This window comes from Neopsephotus bourkii, unplaced genomic scaffold, assembly GCF_033783945.1.
Source record: "Neopsephotus bourkii isolate Nb327-2 ecotype Australia unplaced genomic scaffold, CSIRO-AGI_Nbou_v1 NB_1810, whole genome shotgun sequence".
Lineage (NCBI taxonomy): Eukaryota > Metazoa > Chordata > Aves > Psittaciformes > Psittacidae > Neopsephotus > Neopsephotus bourkii.
Genome location: NW_026902283.1, coordinates 951549 through 971291, shown reverse-complemented (window position 1 = coordinate 971291; position 19743 = coordinate 951549). Strand labels below are relative to the sequence as shown.

The following is a 19743-nucleotide window of genomic DNA, read 5'->3' as shown; positions in this document are numbered from 1 at the left end:
CTTTATTGCCAACCCCAAAAAATACGGAGTACCTCAGAAATTAGATGACTCGGAGCTCCAAGGTTAACATCACAGATGATTACCTGACCAGAAGTAATCAAAATGAGTATGTTCTAAAAGCAGCTAATTACCAGACTAACAATCCAAGTCACTACAGACTGATTTGCTACAGCAAGCAAACATACCAACAGCAGGGTACCAATGCATATCAAAAGCTACCTGCACATTCAACTCCTCCTTGCAGACCAAAGTGGAAACTAAGTAAATTCAACACCTACATGTTATACTCTGTAGCGTGAGCTTGGAAAGAGTATATACAGAGTGTTTTAAGTCAGGAAAGATTTAGACTGCTACACTGCCACGCTTGAAGTTTACTTTTATTGAAAACACAGGCCTCAACCTTCTAAATACTTCTGCAGCCAAGTTTTTTTTTTTATTTTGGGAGTTGTTTTGTTTGTTTTCTGTTTTTGCTTTAACCACAAGCATGCATGAGCATGTACAATTTATTAAATGTAACATTTCTACAGAGGAAGAAACCCTGTAATTTGCATTAGTATCATTATTCATTACAAGTTGTCCAATATCCAGTTTCAAACATAAACCTCCATCCTATCCTCAGGGTTACCTGTAAGTAAATATAGAAGACATGCAGTCATTTAATCAAACTAGTGAGAATGTGCTATCTTCTAAATCGTCATTTCTCCCCTCGGGTAGAATAATGCCAGGACAACTACAGACACGCGAGGGGGCGGGGGGGCCCCCCCCCCCAACCATTGCTCAAAGAGTTTATTAGCAGCCAAGAGTTTTTTTAGCAGAAGTCTTCCAGACAAGCCTGGAAACACTTTCCACCATCCAAACACTTTAAATGGCATCCACAGTCATTTTGGATGACTGAACCTGTAACTGACATTCACAGGCATCTGGCATTGCATTTCAGACATTTGTTCAGATGTACTGATGTAGCGCACAGCATCTATGCTTTGCCTTAGGAGACTTGGAAGTTTTGGAAGACATGTACTGAAAAACTCCAAGGACAAGGAGGGCAAGGAAGAAGAAATAATGTCTGCAACTAAACTTAGACTCCACACTATGGGACAGAGGACTAAGTTAAAATATGTCACTTTTCTTCCAGAGCTATCTGTGAAGACAGAGCCCCCAGTGCAGCTGCCACAGGAACTTCTTCGGCCAACTAGAGTTGAAAATTGATGAGAATGCTGCAAACTCAAGGCACAGTACTTCAGACATTAAGACCATCCTTCTTCAGCTATTTTTAACATACTAACAGAACTTCAAATATTTTTAATTTAGTTATTAAGACTGAAACTTTCCCCACCAAGGAGAATAAGGCCCTGGCCACTTCACAGGGAGATATAATTCAACTCTTAATGTGGAATGGGCTGTGTTTCATTTCAAGTATTTGTAACTTTTAGTAACATTTCAAACCACTTCAGATCTTCTTTTATTCCTAAAGCTATCCTCAGACAACTGACATGAAAAGTAGTTACTGAACACAGGAAGACAACTAGACCCCCACCATCTGCTTCAGAAGTGCAATTTTAAATTTAAGAGAAACAAAACTCAAGACTCCTAAAACAAGTATTTTCTTCCTACCTGCTTATTCCTAGAAAGGAAATTCTACTCGAACAGCTGCAGTCTCTCCTACTGGAAGCATGTGATAGCCCAGACAGTCAGAATATTCACTACTTGGACTATGTCTGTGTATCTCTGTTCATTCCATCTCAGCCAACTTCATGACAGGGCCTACAAGATATGAAGCACAGCACTGTGCATACTGAACTATACAAACTTGGAAAATTCAGAGTGCTTAGAAGACTTGGAAAAGAAGCCTGTGCACTCAGTGAAGTCAAAACTGATCACCCTGAAGATAACTGATCTACAGTTTCTTCCAGTTATTATTCTAATGTACATCTAAATAAGGGAATCTTAAAGAACGTTTGCTTTCAGCAGTTCATTTTACTTTGCATATATAATATAGCTTTATGCTTGCAGAATTAAATTATACAAAAGAGTGAAACAAAACTCGGAGAAACCATAGATCTTAGAAAAGATGTGACAGTGTATAATACTGGGTATTTAACAATTAGAGAACTATGAAAAAAATCATGCATTTTGGAATCACTTTCCTTCTTTGTCATGGCTTTGATCTTAAGGGTACTACAGTTGTCCTTGCTATTGTAAGTAATCTTTATTGTTTAGCCTGTGCCTAATCACTGGATGCAACAGTGGAAGGCACAAAGCATTTCCCCCACCCCCGACCCCCAACCTTCCCAAATCAAAGTTGTGTACACCACTTGTTACCTAATGTTTTCTTGGCAATGCCAGAAAACAGGATAAAAAGGTATGGCCATCCCATTCATTGTCTAATTAAGCAGATAAAGAGGGAGGAGAGTACATACTATGTTATCTAACTAGATAGAGCCTTCAAACACAAGAAGCTCCAAAGGCTCAGTTACCTTCTGACGTTATTACAACTTCCAGAATAGACAAAGCAGCCAAGACAGCTCACATTGTCCTCAGACTCTGATTAATCATCACTTTTTGTTCCTATGTAAAATGATCATGTAGTATCAAGTACCTACAAATCAGTTCCAGATACAGAAAGAACTAATCTACTTTTCAACATAAACTACCCTAGGGGAGTCACAACACTGAAGTTCTCCAATATAAGTAAAAGTCAGTTTGGTTTCATTTTGACCAAATGAGGAGGTTTGTTTGGTTTTTTTTCTCAATTATGCAAAGTCACAATGTCTTTTTAAAGGTGGAAGGTGCAATCTGGTGTTGAAACATCATGCTTCTGTATTACCTTCAGAGAAAGTATGGGTGAAATTAAAAAGAGTAATAAGCCAAACACCCATATGGAAATTTAAACACCGAAAAAAGAAGTATCTTGCAGAAACTTGCTAAGTAATGAAGGGAAGCAGTAGAAAAAGCACAATTATCCCAAGATGTCTATATAATAAAAATACCACCAATTCCAGCATAGCAATATTCATGTTTCATTTTTGTTAGCAGAAGATGAGATTTATAAATCTGTCCTAAAGCAGCATCCTTACTTTCAATTCTTAACATTTAAAACATTTTACTCACAATACATGAACACTCTATTCTTAATTAGAAGTAAAAGCCGTATTTCAGTGAATACAGGCAAAAAACCTATCACACTTAGCAGTCTAGTTCCTCTACATATCACCTGTCCTTATATAATCTTAAAGTCAATAGTATTTCTTAACAATTAATTATTACCAAAGTACATTAGTCAGTGTTATCTATGCCTACTAATTTTTACTGATACTTACTCAGTGGCAGACAAGTGTGCCACCTGTGCTGATACCGTGGGCTCTGCATGCCACCTTCACATTTGGAAACTGCTGTGGCACCCCAAGAGGCGAAGAAAACTAGGACTGCAGGAAATCCACATTTGAAGCTTTCATCAAAAAAAAGTACTTGCTGTCCAGAACTTTGGATCAGAGTCTGTTAACACCATGCTCACAACTTACCCACAACACTAACAAAAAGATACACCTTATGCATTCAAAGCATTAAGCAAAACTCTCAATCAGTTAAACTTTCAAAGTTGTAAAAGACATAATCTATACCTCACAAGTGTACACTGGACTTCTTCACAGATGCTCCAAAGACACTAAGCTAGTATGTAATAAGTTGCCACAAACAGTGCACTTTCTAAACTGGGGTTGAGGTGAGGGTAGTGTATCTACAGCCTATTTACAACACAAACTGATTAACTTTTTACCTTCAGTGTTTCCACTCTGACATGAGAAGTGTGGTCTGACATATTGTTTTACTGACTCCAAAGCTGACAAGGTAAAACAGTGGTGTTTCTGAATCTTCATATTCCATGTAAACCACTTTTAACCTCCTTTATCAACGGCCACCACCAATATTTGCATGCTCACATAGGAATACAGTCTACTATTTTCATATAAGTATGAAAATATCTGTAAGAACAGCTTTTCCGTCAACTCGACTAGTTACCCATTCAGAAAAAGTTAGATTTGTAATTCCTCAGTGTGGAGTAAATGGCAGACGCTCCTCTAGCAGATCAGGTTATTCCATAGGGAGAATCTCCTGAAAATATGACATATCAACCATTTGATCTTTACGTAACATTTTCCCTAGAAGATTTTCCATTTTGCTTGGGAGCAGGAAGGACAAAAACAAAACAAGAAAACAAAGCAGACAGCCAGTGATTCATTACACCCCAACAGGAAAGCCGAGTTGAGGAATTTGCTCCCATTGCCCTGTATTTCTAGAACCTTACGTATTTCTAGAACCTTACTTATTTCTAGAACCATTATATGTAGCATGTTAGCAGTAGGTTCTAGAAATACTTAGCTTTAATGTTCCAGGCATGGTTCCTTATGCCTGGTACTACAGGCTCTGAACAAATTCTACTGAGGACAAAACATAATACTGTTTTCTTACACCACCAGCTTACTAATACACTATGCAACTTTCAATCAGTAACACTTTCTCCATGGAGCCCCTTCATCAATTCTGTATGAATGTGATGTGCAAATGAATACCCTATAGAGCACCGCATTTACACCAACCATTATCTGGTAGGTGTCTTATTCATAAGAAAAATCTATTCGTATTTTTACTGATATGATAATCATCCTAATGATAATCATATTCCATGGCATACCATATGCTGTAACTTCCAGCTATTTGATTGCAAGCATAGCTACTTAAAATTACCGATGTTTACTTGAGCTTAATTTAATTCATGAGCAAGGAACAGCCAGGTCAAAAGAATGTTTCCTCAAGCCATCAACACATACCTAAGAAAGTGCTGTTTCAAGCAACATGATCTACCATATGTATAGTTAAATCATTTCATTTGTGATTAATATTATTTTATCATTATTTTATTCAACACAAGTATCAATGTCAGTCTGATTTTCAGTTGAGATGGTTGATCTGGAGAAAGAATATACTCCTTCATAACTCCTAAACTATGTTAATGACATGAATGGCATTCTATGATATAACCATTAGCTGTAAGCAGTACTGAATTACACTTTCATCATTAAAAGGGGCTTTATCCATAGCTACCATGGTGACAAAACACTAGCGTAAAAAGTTGTGGCTCCACTACAAGGACCTATTCTTCTATATGGCATTGAAAAATATCAAGCCCATCATGAGAAACACAAAAGGTCTGAAAAGAAACAAAATTGCATCCATTACGAACATAGTAGTTTACAACTAAATTTGCCATGCATTGCTACAATTCCCCATCCCCCACACCACCCCACCCTCCCAAGAATCTGGAGTCATTACTGGGACTAAAACACTGCTTTGGAAAGTGATCGTTCTTTGTAAAAGGATTACTCTGTTTAGCCTTCATTGCTTTTCTGCCAAGTACAAGCCATATAAGGAAACTGAAGTTCACTGCCATTTATTTTGTTCAGCCCTTTCTGATGCCTAAGAATAACTCTTACTGCTGCCTGGAAAGGTAGGTCTATAAATTGCAAGCCAATCATTTACTTGTTATCAGCCACAGAAGCCACTTTAGGTCAGTTAAATGTTAACATTTTTCCTCACAGTAGATCAAACAAATGGAGTTGGGTTAGTAACTTTTTCCTCAAGTACTAAATTACTTGATGCTGTTACAGAACTACACATGTAGGAGTGCTAGAAATTTTGCATAGAAATTATTTAGTCCAGGCCTCACAAATACCAACATATCTTAGACACTTGAGAGACTGAAGCACACAAATCTCATCTGACGAACACACCGCTTTTGAGTCTGACAAACAGGAACAAACAAACAAAAAAATATCAGAACAGACCTATGGCTACCAGATCACTTTGAAAAGTCACAATGTGATAAATACTTTGCCTTCACAGAACTAACCAGTAATTGCCTCTTTGAGGCACACAGAGTGAGCCTGTGGTGAACAACACTTCTTCCACTACATGCAACTAGTTAGCATAACTTAACAAGCACCAGCAGTACAAAACCTTACACCCAAACTTCACACTTGGTTTTCCACCTCAAACAGGATGCCTTTCAAAAGTTATAAAGGTAAAAGTGATCATCAAAAGCAAACAAGGCTACGTTAATTCGGAGGTTCAACTGAACGTAATTCTAAGAGATCAAACCACTAGCTAGCCCATACTTTTTTTCTCTAATGAAGGTTCTTAAAACACACTTCGCAAGGATCAAAATGCAATACAGACCTCTCCTGTACAAGCTGAAAAATATGCAGCGCAACTCGTCATCCTGAGGACAGAAAGGGGGCGGAGGGGAGGAAGAGAGGTGGCGGCAGCAGGCAAGGGGGAAAACTGCGACAGCATTTACAGAAGACTACGAGGGCACATTTTTATAAATAAATTTAACATGTATCTTGAAGAAGACCAGCTAGACGCTAACCGATATTCCAGAAAACAACGCAAACACAGGGAGGGCCAACCCTCAAGATCTTTCCATTAAGTGAAAGATATTACCTTCTTTAGGACTCCCTTATTTCCCGATAAGTTAATTATACTCGCGGGGTTAGCAACCTTCTGGGAAGGGAAGGAGATGAAGCAGCAGAGTCAGGGAGTGGAGCAGTTTCAGTTCAATACCTTCCCCGACCGAACAAAGAAACTTCTGTGTCTGAGGAGCTTAAAAACTTTCAGTCTCCCCAGACTCTTTCCTCAGCCTCCATGAAACCAGCGACTACATTCATACAAACACCACTCAGGCGAGAGGGAGGAAAACACAAAGCACAGCTAACTACGCGAGGCGGAAAACAGAGAAAAAAAAAAAGGGCCAAAAACAGGATATCAAAATGAAGCGTGAACTCCTTCCTTCTTCCCCACCCCCTTCAGCAGAGGAAGGATTTTTCTGTTGTTACTGCTGCTGCTGCTCCCCAAGCCTTCTCCATTTAATTTACCTTGTCTGTTCAGCGTCTAAACCAGATCCAGCAGGCAGGAGTTTCTTCCAAGGAAATGTGTTAAATCCAATCGAGTTTTCTTCTCGCTAGGAAGAAAAGGGCAGCGAACAGAGAACGGAAAAGGGGAGACGGGGGAATAAGAAAAAAAAAAAAGATGAAACAGTTTACGCTGAGGACGGGGCGTTCGCCGACCCGAGCGGTCGACGCAAGTATGTCGTGGGGAGAGTAGCAGCGGACCCCGGCTCCTCCCAGACCCCGCAGGCCACGGGGTCTGGCCCGCGAGCGGCCCGATCAGCGAGGGCCCCGCGCGGCCCCGCGACCGCCCGGCAAAAGACGACGCCCGGCAGTGGGACCGCAGCGCCCCACACACACACACAGCCGGCCCCGGCAGCACAGCACGGCCCGGCCCTTCGCCCCTCGCCCGCCCCGCCGCTAGCCTGCCTTCCTGCCGCCCGGGCGCGCTGGGCGCTGCCGCCCCACCTCCAGCTCCTCACCCAGGGACGCGCTGCCCGAGCGCGGCCGATGCCCCACACCCCCTACACCTCTCGGACCTCGCCGCCGCCAAGGGCAGGAGGGGAGCGGGAAGGCCGCCTGCCTCACCTGCCCACCCGCCGCCACCGCCCTCTCTCCCCGCCTCCTTTCGCACACTTCCCCTTCGGTTCAGCCTCCCGCCCCCCTCCCCGGCCTTGGCAGCGGGGGGCCCGGGGAGGCGGCGGAGTTGTGGGGAAGCGGAATGCCCGGGAGCAGGAACACGACGGGGAACGGAGTGGTGTAACCGAGGAGGGAGTGGGGGTCCGCCGCGCCCCTGCGGCTGCCGGCGCCGAGCACTGCCGCCCAGGCCGGTGGAGGCACTGCAGCGGTGGGAGCGGGCAGGCGCGGCGGGAGCGCCCCCACTGGCCGTGACGGGAAGAGGGAAGAGGAGGGAGAAGGAGGAGGGGGGGCGGGTAACGCCACCGCCGGGTCCCACGAGCCTCCCCCCCCGCCCACCGGTGTGCGGCTGAGTGGAGGAGGCCTCCGTGAGGCCAATCCCGGGCCAGGGGCGTCGTGAGGGACGGGCAGCCGCAGCCAATGGGGCTCTGCGGGGGGCGGGAGTGGACTGTGGAGGAATGGGGCGCGGTGGGGGCTGGCCGACTTGGCGCCGCGCCGGACCTGGCCGGGGCCGCGGCGGGAGGCGGGGCCTTGCGGGGCAGACGTGTCTCGGGGCAGCGGAGGAAGCCCTCTTTCTCTGTCCCCGCTCGATGTGCGACCGGCACCGGGGTCGGGTGTGGGGCCTGATTACTGAGGTCGAAGTGCCTGGTTGGGCCCTTCCTGGCCCGTCAATAGCTCGGGGCTGAGGACCCCGCGGTGGTATGCGGATAACGCTGGCTTTCGTCCGCCGCACTGGGCGCGTCACTTGCGCGTTTAGATGCAATCCCCAGTGATAAATGTGTCCCCGGGCATAAGCATCTCGGGTTCCTCGTTTAGTAATCGCACATGCTGTACGCAAACCACTGATCTATCACATGTGGGGAGCCCGCCATCTTGGGTTGGTGGCTGTCCCGCAGCTGTCACTGTATTGCGCCTTATACGCCCTCAATTATAAGGAGCTGAGGGAGCAAACGCATCTGGTGGAAAAGTAACAGCTTCCACTCAGACATGATGTTTGGATATGTTACATTAAACTAAAATAATGCCACATATATAGAATCATAGAATGATTTGGGTTGGAAGGGACCTTAAAGCTTATCCAGTTCCAGCTCACCTGGCATGGGCAGGGACACCTTGCACTACACCAGCTTGCTCAAAGCCCTGTGCAGCCTGGCTTTGAACACTGCCAGGGATGAGGCTGCCACAGCTGCTCTGGGCAACTTGTTCCAGTGTCTAACACCCTCATAGTGAAAAATTGCTTTCTAATATCTGATCTACATCTCTCCTCTGTCAGTTTAAAGCTGTTCCCTCTTCTCTTGTCCCTACATGCTCTTGTAAAATGTCCCTCTCCAGATTTCCTGTGGGATCCCTTTAAGGACCGGAAGCTGCTCTAAGGTCTCCCCTGAGCCTTCTCTTCTCCAGGCTGAACAACCCCACCTCTCTCAGCAGGTCTTCACAGGAGAGGTGCTCCAGCCCTCTGAGCATCTTTGTGGCCTCCTCTGGACTCGCTCCAACAGGTCCATGTCCTTATGTTGGGAGCCCCAGGGCTGTGTTTCACATAAACCTCCAAATGCAGTTGTATTTCCAAGTATTGCAACAACCTCAGTACAATGTGATAGTACTGAAAATGCTGTTAACTGCAGCACATCATGCACAAATATATTTCAAAAGCTGCCAGTGGGTTAGCTGTAGGTTACACCACTTCAGTATTGGTGTTCATTGGATCGCAACGGTACATTGATGGAAATGTTTTTCTGTTTAATTTCCTTGATTGCTTGAAATGGGTGTTCAACAATACCTGTTGTGTACACAATATGCCATTTTAACGGTCCTGGAGCGCAGAGTTCTGCTTAGCCACAAAACAGCACATACAGCTGACAGCGGGGTGGATTTGTACATGCTGTTCACCTTATGCTCCTTAACTGTGTTCTGCAGAGACCACATCTAAGGTGGTAGTTTTGTTCTCAGGCCCATTTAATCCCTGGCTGCTCTGCTGAGACTGCCACCAACTAAGCTGGAAAAGTGTTTTATTATAATAATCTGTTTACTGAGAAATGGACAAAATGCTGAAACATGCCATTTTACATAAGGCATTGAACAACAAAGTAAAATGTGTCGGGTTAGTATTGACCAGCCCCTGATTTTACCATGCAACTAGATGTGAAAAGCCCTTTAAATCCTCACTACTCACTGAAATTAACTCCAATTGATATTTCCTGTTCAGGATCATTAGTTGCTTCATCCAGTTTCTTGCAGTACTTTAGATGAAGAAAGTTTGATCTTTAGCAACAATGCATTCAGTTAATCACATTTATGAAAGTCCACTGGTTTTTTGAGACTGTTAGTTGTTTAAAACTTCTTGCCTGTGTATGGGAATTTTATGCTTGAGTTGCCAGTTTGTATCCAGATACAGATAATCAGCATCCATTTTTACTAGGGTAATAATATTCACTTACTGTGTTTCTTCATTTTTCTACAAATAGTCTCTGTCTTTACAGAGCATATGCCCTCTTTGGGGTCTTCTTATATGCCTAAAATAAATAATTAAATTAAAGATAACCATCAGAGTCTGTAAAAAATAAAATTACATACTTTCATATATTTCCCAAAACATTAAATCACTTCAGTTTCTTCTTGTTCAGATAAGCCATTTTCTTCAAATGAGTCAGCTTTGGTCTAAGGCCAAGTATGAGAACTTCACCCCCACTGACAACAGATTTAGAATCATAGAATCATAGAATAGTTAGGGTTGGAAAGGACCTTAAGATCATCAAGTTCCAACCCCCCTGGCATGGGCAGGGACACCTCGCTCTAAACCATGTCACCCAAGGCTCTGTCCAGCCTGGCCTTGAACACTGCCAGGGATGGAGCATTCACAATCTCCCTGGGCTACCCATTCCAGGTCCTCACCACCCGCACAGTAAAGAACTTCTTCCTTATACCAAATCTAAACTTCCCCTGTTTAAGTTTTAACCCATTACCCCTTGTCCTACCACTACAGTCCCTAATGAAGAGTCCATCCCCAGCATCCCTATAGGCCCCCTTCAGATACTGGAAGGCTGCTATGACGTCTCCACGCAGCCTTCACTTCTCCAGGCTGAACAGTCCTAACTTTCTCAGCCGATCTTCATATGAGACGTGCTCCAGTCCCCTGATCATTCTCGTGGCCTCCTCTGGACTTGTTCCAACAGATCCATGTCCTTTTTATGTTGAGGACACCAGAACTGTACACAATACTCCAAGTGAGGTCTCATGAGAGCAGAATAAAGGGGCAGGATCGCCTGCTGATCACACTCCTTTTGATGCAGCCCAGGATACGGTTGGCTTTCTGGGCTGCAAGCACACACTGCAGCCAGCTCATGTTCATTTTCACATCGACCAGCACCCCCAAGTCCTTCTCCGCAGGGCTGCGCTGAATCTCTTCTCTGCTCAGCCTGTAGCTGTGCCCGGGATTGCTCTGACCCAGGTGTAGGACCTTGCACTTGGCATGGTTAAACTTCATGAGGTTGGCATCAGCCCACCTCACAAGCGTGTCAAGGTCCCTCTGGATAGCATTCCTTCCCTCCAGCATATCAACCGAACCACACAGCTTGGTGTCATGGGCAAACTTGCTGAGGGCACACTCAATCCCACTGTCCATGTCAGCGACAAAGATGTTAAACAAGACCAGTCCCAACACCGATCCCTGAGGGACACCACTCATTACTGATCTCCAGCCGGACATTGAGCCATTGACCACAACTCTTTGTGTGCGGCCATCCAGCCAGTTCTTTATCCACTGAATGGTCCATTCATCAAATTGATGTCTCTCCCATTTAGAGATAAGGATGTCATGCAGGACAGTGTCGAACGCTTTACACAAATCCAGGTAGATGACATCAACTGCTTTACTGCTGTCCATAAGTTCTGTAGCCCCATCATAGAAGGCCACCAAATCAGTCAGGCAGGATTTCCCCTTAGTGAAGCCATGCTGGCTGTCACCAAGCACCTTGTTGTTTTTCATGTGCCTTAGGATGCCTTCCAGGAGAATCTGCTCCAAGATTTTGCCAGGCACAGAGGTGAGACTGACTGGTCTGTAATTCCCCGGGTCATCCATTTCCCCCTTCTTGAAAATGGAGGTTATACTTCCCTTTTTCCAGTCTTTGGGAGCTTCACCTGACTGCCATGATTTTTCAAATATGATGGCCAGCGGCTTAGCAACTTCATTTGCCAGCTCCTTCAGGACCTGTGGATGGATTTCATCAGGTCCCATGGACTTGTGCACGCTCAGATTTTTAAGATGGTCTCGAACCAATTCCTCTCCTACAGTGGGCCCAAGGTCTTCATTCTCACAGTATTTCTCTCTATAGTCCACTACACTGGTGTTATAATAAAATTCCTTTTTTTTTTTTTTTCTGTCATGCAAACTATTGACTATTGTTGCCTAATACCCAAAAATATATCCCTATCATAATTAACTATAAGGGCTTTCTGTAAATTATGTCCTCCATCATGAACTTTCCAAGACACTTCTTTTATGTGTAAAGTAACATAACTCTTTTAATGAGAAAATGTTCTTTGGCAATGTTTGCTGTGAATTGAGAGCAGCCCTGTGGAGATGAACTTGGGGGTGTTGGTTGACGAGAAGCTCAACATGAGTTGCCACTGTGCACTAGCAACCCAGAAAGTCAGCTGTGTGCTGGGCTGCATCAAAAGAAGCATGATCAGCAGGTCAAGGGAGGTGATTTTCCCCCTCTACTCTGCTCTTGTGAGACCCCACCTGCAATACTGCATCCAGCTCTGGGACCCCCAAAACAAGTGGGACGTGGACCTGCTTAAGCAAGTCTAGAGAAGGTCACAAAGATGTGCAGAGGACTGAGGCACCTCTGCTATGAAGACAGGCTGAGAGAGGTGGGGCTGTTCAGCCTGCAGAAGAGAAGGCTCAGGGGAGACCTTAGAGCAGCTTCCAGTCCTTAAAGGGATCCCACAGGAAATCTGGAGAGGGACATTTTACAAGAGCATGTAGGGACAAGAGAAGGGGGAACAGATTTAAGCTGACAGAGGGGAGATTTAGATCAGACATTAGAAGTAATTTTTCACTATGAAGGTGTGAGACACTGGAACAGGTTGCCCAGAGTTATCTGTGGCAGCCCCATCCCTGGCAGTGTTCAAGGCCAGGTTGGACAGGGCTTTGAGCAAGCTGGTGTAGTGGAAGGTGTCCCTGCCTGTAGTAGGTGGGTCAGAACTAGATGATTTTTAAGGTCCCTTCCAACCCAAATAATTCTACAATGGTGGAAATTGCCCAATGCATTTATTAATGCAGCAGGACAACTGATGTGTGTGGGAAATTCATAGCAACTGTTGCTCCCATGTTGAATTTTCAGTAGTAACTTTAGTTTCAATGTATGATACCTCGGTGTTTAGTCATCAGAATAAAAGCCTAGCCAAAGTCTGCTGAAACTATAGCTAGCTAGACCACAACTCTCAAAGACATTTTACACAGACAAGATACAACTATCTATACAAATTGAGAAAATACCAGGAGTTATCCCAGGGATTTAAAAGTGTTATAAATATCAAGACAGTTTTTAGATTACAGCTTTAACAGAGTCCCCAGCAACATTAATTCCCATACTTGGTATCCCAGTTACCAAATAATTACAGATGAAGTGCACAATGTACAAAATATAGAGTTACATAATGAGTCGTTCAAGTGAGACTGTGTGACTGATCCCACTCAAAGTTTAAACAAATTCTGCATGCACAATTTAACAGCAGACACCAAGCCCAAACTCCTCTCATTCAAATTTCTGTTTTTGTGTTTGAACAGTTACACTAGTAAATGCTTCAACAACATGTAGCTGAACTGAAAGTACAGTTGGTGAAACAGCCACCTCTGTGTTTGTCCCTTTCAAGATTTCAATGGTCTGAGCAATGTGTATGCAGTTTTTCAGAGTAACAGGGTTTAATTATATCTTTTTGTGCTAGTGTTGGTTGTGCTCATGCATTTTCAGTTGTCCAAGAGCTAGATTGAAAGGCCTCCAGGGTAAGCGCTTCTGCTTATTAAATGATCAGGTAGTGACTTCAATGGTGGATTTTAAAGTGATTTGAATTGGGACTTCTAGACATCATGGCAATATAAATAATAAACAATAATTACTGGAATTAATAATTGCCTGAAAGACCTAAGGAGACAATAATTAATCTTTAACAAATATATGTATGTTTATTTTAGATACTTAGATTTGCCTGTGGTCCATAAAAATGTCTTCCTGTAATGTTTTCTGATTTGATTTGATTCACAACTGGATTACACCACATTTATGCTGGTGAAATCCACACCAAACTGGTATAATTCAGTGGCTATTAAGTCTTAGAAATTCATTGCTATGACTCGCTAAATGCATATTGCCTATCTACTATAATTGAAGACAAGCTAAGTAAACAACCTCTGTTCAGTCTAACTTTGAAATAATCCCAAACTTACACTGCATTAAATACTGTGCTATGTGATACAAAATTTTCTCTGTCATTTGGTTGCATTATTTTTCAAACAGTAAAATCAAACTGTGAGAATTTTAAGTGTATTTTGTGACTAAGTTTTGGAATATTATGCAAGTACCAGTAAAAAACCTTTGTAACACTACAACCTATTTTGTATACGCTATGTTCTAGAAATGGTTAGGAATGTTTTAGAGTTATTTTTAAACATTTTATTGTGACTTTTTGTTTGTATTTCTCTTCCTTGGTTACCATGGGTGAGCTCCTGAATCCTGACTGAGGAACACTTGGCACAGTGTTTCACAAGGAGGAGAAAAGACAAAAAGGTGCTGTTAAGGCAACTCTGCTTTTGCCTGATTTGGACTGCTTTGCTCCTGGGCAGTCTCCTTAACACTGACTTTAAGGTATGCTGCAGCCGTTTAGCCTAAGAGTCTGTTTTGACAGCTGATCCCCTCACATAAATCTTGTGCTGGTCAAAACAAATAGAAAGGAATGAAAATGCAGCCATGCTATGCGAGGACATGGACATCTAAGGATTGTAACCATCAGTCCTTTGCTCACAGGGTCCTTCAGGGTTCTTTCTGGCCACACTGCAGAAGAAGAGTTAAACATGAAGTTGGCAGAAAGAGCCAACTATGCAGTTGCCAAGAATAAGTCGTGCTCACTGTTACATCTCTGCACAGATGATGGGTTTGGACTGTCCTTGGTAGGTTCTTGGGTCTAAAAAGAGTAACAATGAATGCTGCTGAGGATATTCGTGCCCAAATAGGAATCCTAAAAGAACACTGTAGCAACTTCTAATCAGACTGGGGATCTGGAATATTTTTTTTCTGTAGGAAATCCAGCATGCTAGCTCTGTGATAGCTCTATGATAGCTTTATACTGGTTACACTGTTCTTCCAAGGTCAGTAATTAGTGCTGCATCTTGTAGGAAAACTATCTCACTCCTCTATCTTTCCATTGGTGAGAAAGAAGAAATTGTGTGGCAAGTTTGCTTAAATTCCCCCCCCCCCCCCTTTTTTTTTTTTTCCCTGATGAAAACCCATTAGAATGTGTTCTGGGTTAACAAGCTGGTGAATAGGTGATGTATAGACAGTTTAAATATTACCACAAGTATCATTCCAGAATTTTTCCCAAAAGAACTTTTATGATTATACCTATCATGCTAACAGCTAAATAAACCTGGATTTCTCTAACTGTAGGATGAATTGTGTTTATCTTATAACTTTCTCATCTCTATTCTGACCATTTATTTGTCTTAGAAATGGGTAATATTAACAATACAAATCTCTTAGTAACACTGTTGTATATGTGCACAGTTAACAAATTCATTCCTTTTTCCTTGTCATCTTATTTTCTGTAAATATTGTCAGTCATATGAAAATAAAGACAATATGAATTTCTGGCTTTGTTGTTGGCTCAATGATATCTAGAGTTGAATTTCTTATAAAGTACTACCTTTGGAGCCACAGGTTAAACCCTTTTGAAGCAAGGAGATCTCAACCATCCAGTGAGATGAGGTCTTTAGAGACCCTCATATATTTTACCTTAAGCAAAGAGGTCTTGATTTGTAGAAAAGCTACCATAGAACATTTTTATGGGAGTCCAAAAACCAATTCTTTTAGTTGTCCTCCATCTGCAAAATAGGGTTCATGGGAAAATATGATTGGGGAAAATTATTATTTTTTCAGAACCTGTTAAAATAATTGTAGATTTTTTTTTCATCATGTAAGAAATTAAATTTTAAGTGCAATTAAACAGGAATCAGTTTGCCTTCCCCATTTCTCTTCTTTATGAAGTCTTCAGTTCTCTTTTTTTATTTTTTCCCATTTCTTCTCCCCACCTAACAAATACAAATGACAGTTTTAAATGCTAAGAAACATTCTCAAATTTTAAGTATTCTATCCCTTCTCCTATGAAGAAACAAAATATAAAAGATTGCACTTGTATGACTAGCAAATCTGAAAACCATTATTGACATTTTTAGTTTTCTTTTGGCAAGAATGTTCAGAGTGGCTTTTTAAAATCTAAAATAAATGTGTTTTCAGTTGTGTCTGCCCTAAATTCTAAGACATGGTCATTGAAAACAGTAAAATGAAAGTAGTGCTTGTAATGTCTTAGTTCACAAGTTTAATCTGTTGGTTTTCTCCATCAAAATGATATTTTACTGCAAGTGTTACATGGCAGGTATAAGTATTACACTACATCAGTAAGGAAATAGTTAATTTTCAGGCCACAAAGGTGAAAAAGTTGTTTATTAACTCATTTCCATGCCTGTAAACCAGCAAAAGCTAGTAACAGAGAAAAGTGGCCTTACCAGATGCTCTGAGAAGTGCACTTTAGTCTAGAGCTGTAATTACTCCTTACTAAGATGTCTATAAATAAAATAATTTAAATATTTTGATTTGTTAAGCTAAGGTTGCTTAAATGCATAGGTTTTGATTAACTGTGCTATTAGCAACATAGCAGCGTTTACAACTGAGCATCATGACAGCATAAATGCAACACATTTTCATGAACATAAAGTGTTGTGATTAGACAGCGTATATTTAGATTAAACAGACACAGAATTCTGGTGATAACACCCTGCCTTCAAATTTGCACAGAAAAGATTTCATCAAGAAAAAAAACATAGCCTTGTTGTTTACTATTGGTAAAACAAATCCACTTAAACCTAAATGCAGGTGGCACAAAAACCTATTAATGCACAAAAAACATTTAGTGTAAAATACAGCTGCTGTTAATGAGGCCTACCTTCATATAGTGATCTTTAGCTGAAGTTGAAATATATTATGCAATTTCCCTGTCCCTCCCATACCCATTACATTTAATGTAAAAGTAATAGAGAAGTGTTTCAATTAAAAGCTTGTTTTCTGTACATTTCAAGAGCAGCTATGATGCCATGGCTATTAGACTGATACAAATCAAACAGGGTTTGTAGAAGAGGTGATATCTTTAATTAGTTGAACTGACAGAACTGGAGAAAACAAACAAAATTTTGTATTTGACTGACATCCATTAATGAGATCTGACAAGTACCAAGACCCAAACTAAATACAAAGTGGGATTTGATTGTTCATGTTATAATAAAATTATTTTAATCAGGTAAACCACTGGAGAGAAAGCAGTTGCTGACATGAATGTGCAGGGGTGAATAAGCAAGAAAACTCTGAGCTTTAAAAAACAATGTTGCTACCAATCCCACAGTTTTTTTATCCACTGTTGAGAATTTAATTCCCAGGATTATTTTTTAAACATGACTTACAGGTCTCCTGTGAGCACCTGGACCGAGCAAGAGATGGAGCATTTTCTTTATGCAAAACCAATTATTCTTCCATCCCTTGCTTTGTTTTGTCCTTGATCAGTTACTGTGTAAATTCACTGTAGTAAGTAATGGTTGATTAGTTTCATGCACATAATTCTCATGAGGGTATGTGATATGTTTAGTGTAATATATCACACTTTCAAAAGTCTGTGAAGAAGAGCCATGGAAATTAATAATTCTTTTGGGCTCTGACATCAATTATGTTAAATACATCAGTATTCATGAATTTCACATTTGCTATGCCAGCAAGGTTGGGTTATAATGAGTGTTTGTATAGGCGAAATCTGCTTTGGATTGTGAGTTTAATGTTGGAACTGCTGTTTGAAAAGAGGTAGAAAAGGGCTTCAGGTAGAACTGCACAGACATTTTGTTATGCCAGCTCTGAAGAAACAGGAAGAAACCAGGGTACGGCTGCACTCTTTTTCATCACATATCTATTTTTCTGTATGAGCTGTTTTGCCTGCAGTTCAGCCATGTATTTATGTTTCAATATGACCATTAATACGTAGAGTACTGGACATACATATATATATATATACACACAAATCTGGTAAAGCCTAAATCTGAAATATTATATGACATATATGTAAATAAGTCATATGTAGCATATATATTAAAAAATATGTAAGTGATAAGCTTTCACCCTTATAGTGTAAATCACCTCAGGCATAAGTTTAATTACTGTTCAATTTTAAGGCAAATAAATATCAATACAAAGATATGGACATGAAAACTATGTGAATTGCACATGAGTTTGAAAAAAAATGAGTGCTGTCGCAGAAAGTTAGGTAATCTAACAGGCATGTGGCTGGCACAGAGATTTAAAATATAAAGATCTTCTTTTTCAAATGCAGAGATATTTTTTGTATGAATAAGCTCATTACCATCACTGAGATTGCTAATAGATACAGAATTGTACACCTGACTCCAGATCTGTGACCTAAGGGCTTGTTTACACTGAATCAGAAAAGTACTCTACGTACATTGAAATGTATGTAGCTTAATTTCATGTGATACATTTTTAGTATGTACTAGCTGTTGAGATAACATAAAGCCTTTACTCCCATTTGAAGCTTATAAAATGTGACATGCATAATGTTTTACTGAGCTACTGCCTTCCTGCCCTTCCCAAGTTGAGTATATGCTGGAGGGGTTAGGAAGGTCAGAAAGCCCCTATTTGCCCCTCAGTTAGTGTTGAGGACTCATGACACAGCACTGCAAGCTCTTTTCATCTCCTTGCTCTGCTGAAATCATACAGAGACCCAGAGAACACTTACGGACCCCTGTGACAAATGCTTCCCTCATATACTGCAGTGTAGAAGGAGCTCAGACCTTGCTGAAATGAGGACCACATCTATCTCTGGCTGCCATAGACAATTCACCATATTTGTCTCTGTTGCCATGCCAAAAAAGTACTATAATAAACTGCAGGAGAACAAAAGGTAGGTAATCAACAATCCTGCTTTCATACGTGTATCCTAGAAAAACCCTGGCTGAATTTTGGTGTGGAAAGACATATCTAAGTCAGTTTGCTGTAGGCAGTGTTGGCAGTAGTGTAGACTGTGAGAACTTTGAGGCTGACACACGCTGCTGTGGAGAAGGCTCACATAAATGCCAGGGCCACTTTGCCTTGAGTGAGAGCCTCAGTGTTTGCTGGATACATTCAGGGATAACAGAATAGGTGTTCAATTTGCCCATCTTATGGGCTGCTCGGGCTGGCAACCCTGAGAATGGAACATCAGCCATTAAACTCCTTGTTTTGAGTGGTTAATATGCCATTCATGTGAAAAGTAGCACAAGAGGTAGCAGTCTTAGTTTTCAGGTGAGGCAGTATGACTTGCAGTGTTGCTGTAGGCATTTTAAATTGCTCCTAATGACCAGATGTACCTCTGCAGACCTTTTCTTTCCCTAACTGCTCACCTCAGTTGCCTTCATTTTTATGTTCCAGGAAGTGACCATGCCAGAAGTTTCAAGATCTAGTTAAAAATAATGTCTCAGCAAAAACAATAGTTTATTGACACTCAGCTGTTCAGCTGAAATCATGCCTTTCTTTCCCGTGCTCTCCTGCCCCACCACATGCATTTTTCTTTCCTCACCTCTCCTGCAGTGGCTTGGGCTTAGCAGGGTGTCCTTAAAGTCTTAGTATTGCAGCAAACAAGTCAAAGTTTTCTGCTATCACCCCTCACCAATAAAAAAGGCCACTGTTAGCTACTGCATTTTTTAATAACTAAGCTTCACTGGAAACTTGAAGCATTTCTTAGGAGAATAAAACTTGAATTTAATTGTCAACATTATTATTTTACAGCTGTCTTGTCGTTCATTCCAACATTTAAAGTGACCCCTTCCCAGTCATATGTGACTATGCTTCCAGAGGAAATCAGACTG

General features: G+C 41.6%; 1 protein-coding gene across 7 annotated transcripts in view; it reads right to left on the bottom strand.

Annotated features, from left to right (window-relative positions):
- Positions 1-7533, bottom strand: part of ERBIN (erbb2 interacting protein) — a 113167-nt gene extending 105634 nt beyond the window's left edge. For 6 of the 7 annotated variants that reach the window (XM_061342635.1, XM_061342640.1, XM_061342638.1 and 3 more), the window contains exons 1-2: positions 7421-7533; positions 6927-7012 (exon numbers count right to left, since the gene is read on the bottom strand). The gene's annotated coding sequence lies outside the window, so the exon portion shown is untranslated. Of the gene's footprint in view, positions 1-6926; positions 7013-7094; positions 7270-7420 lie in introns of those variants that run through there. The other variant, XM_061342636.1, reaches the window with a different exon arrangement.
- Between the last annotated feature and the right edge of the window lie 12210 nt (positions 7534-19743).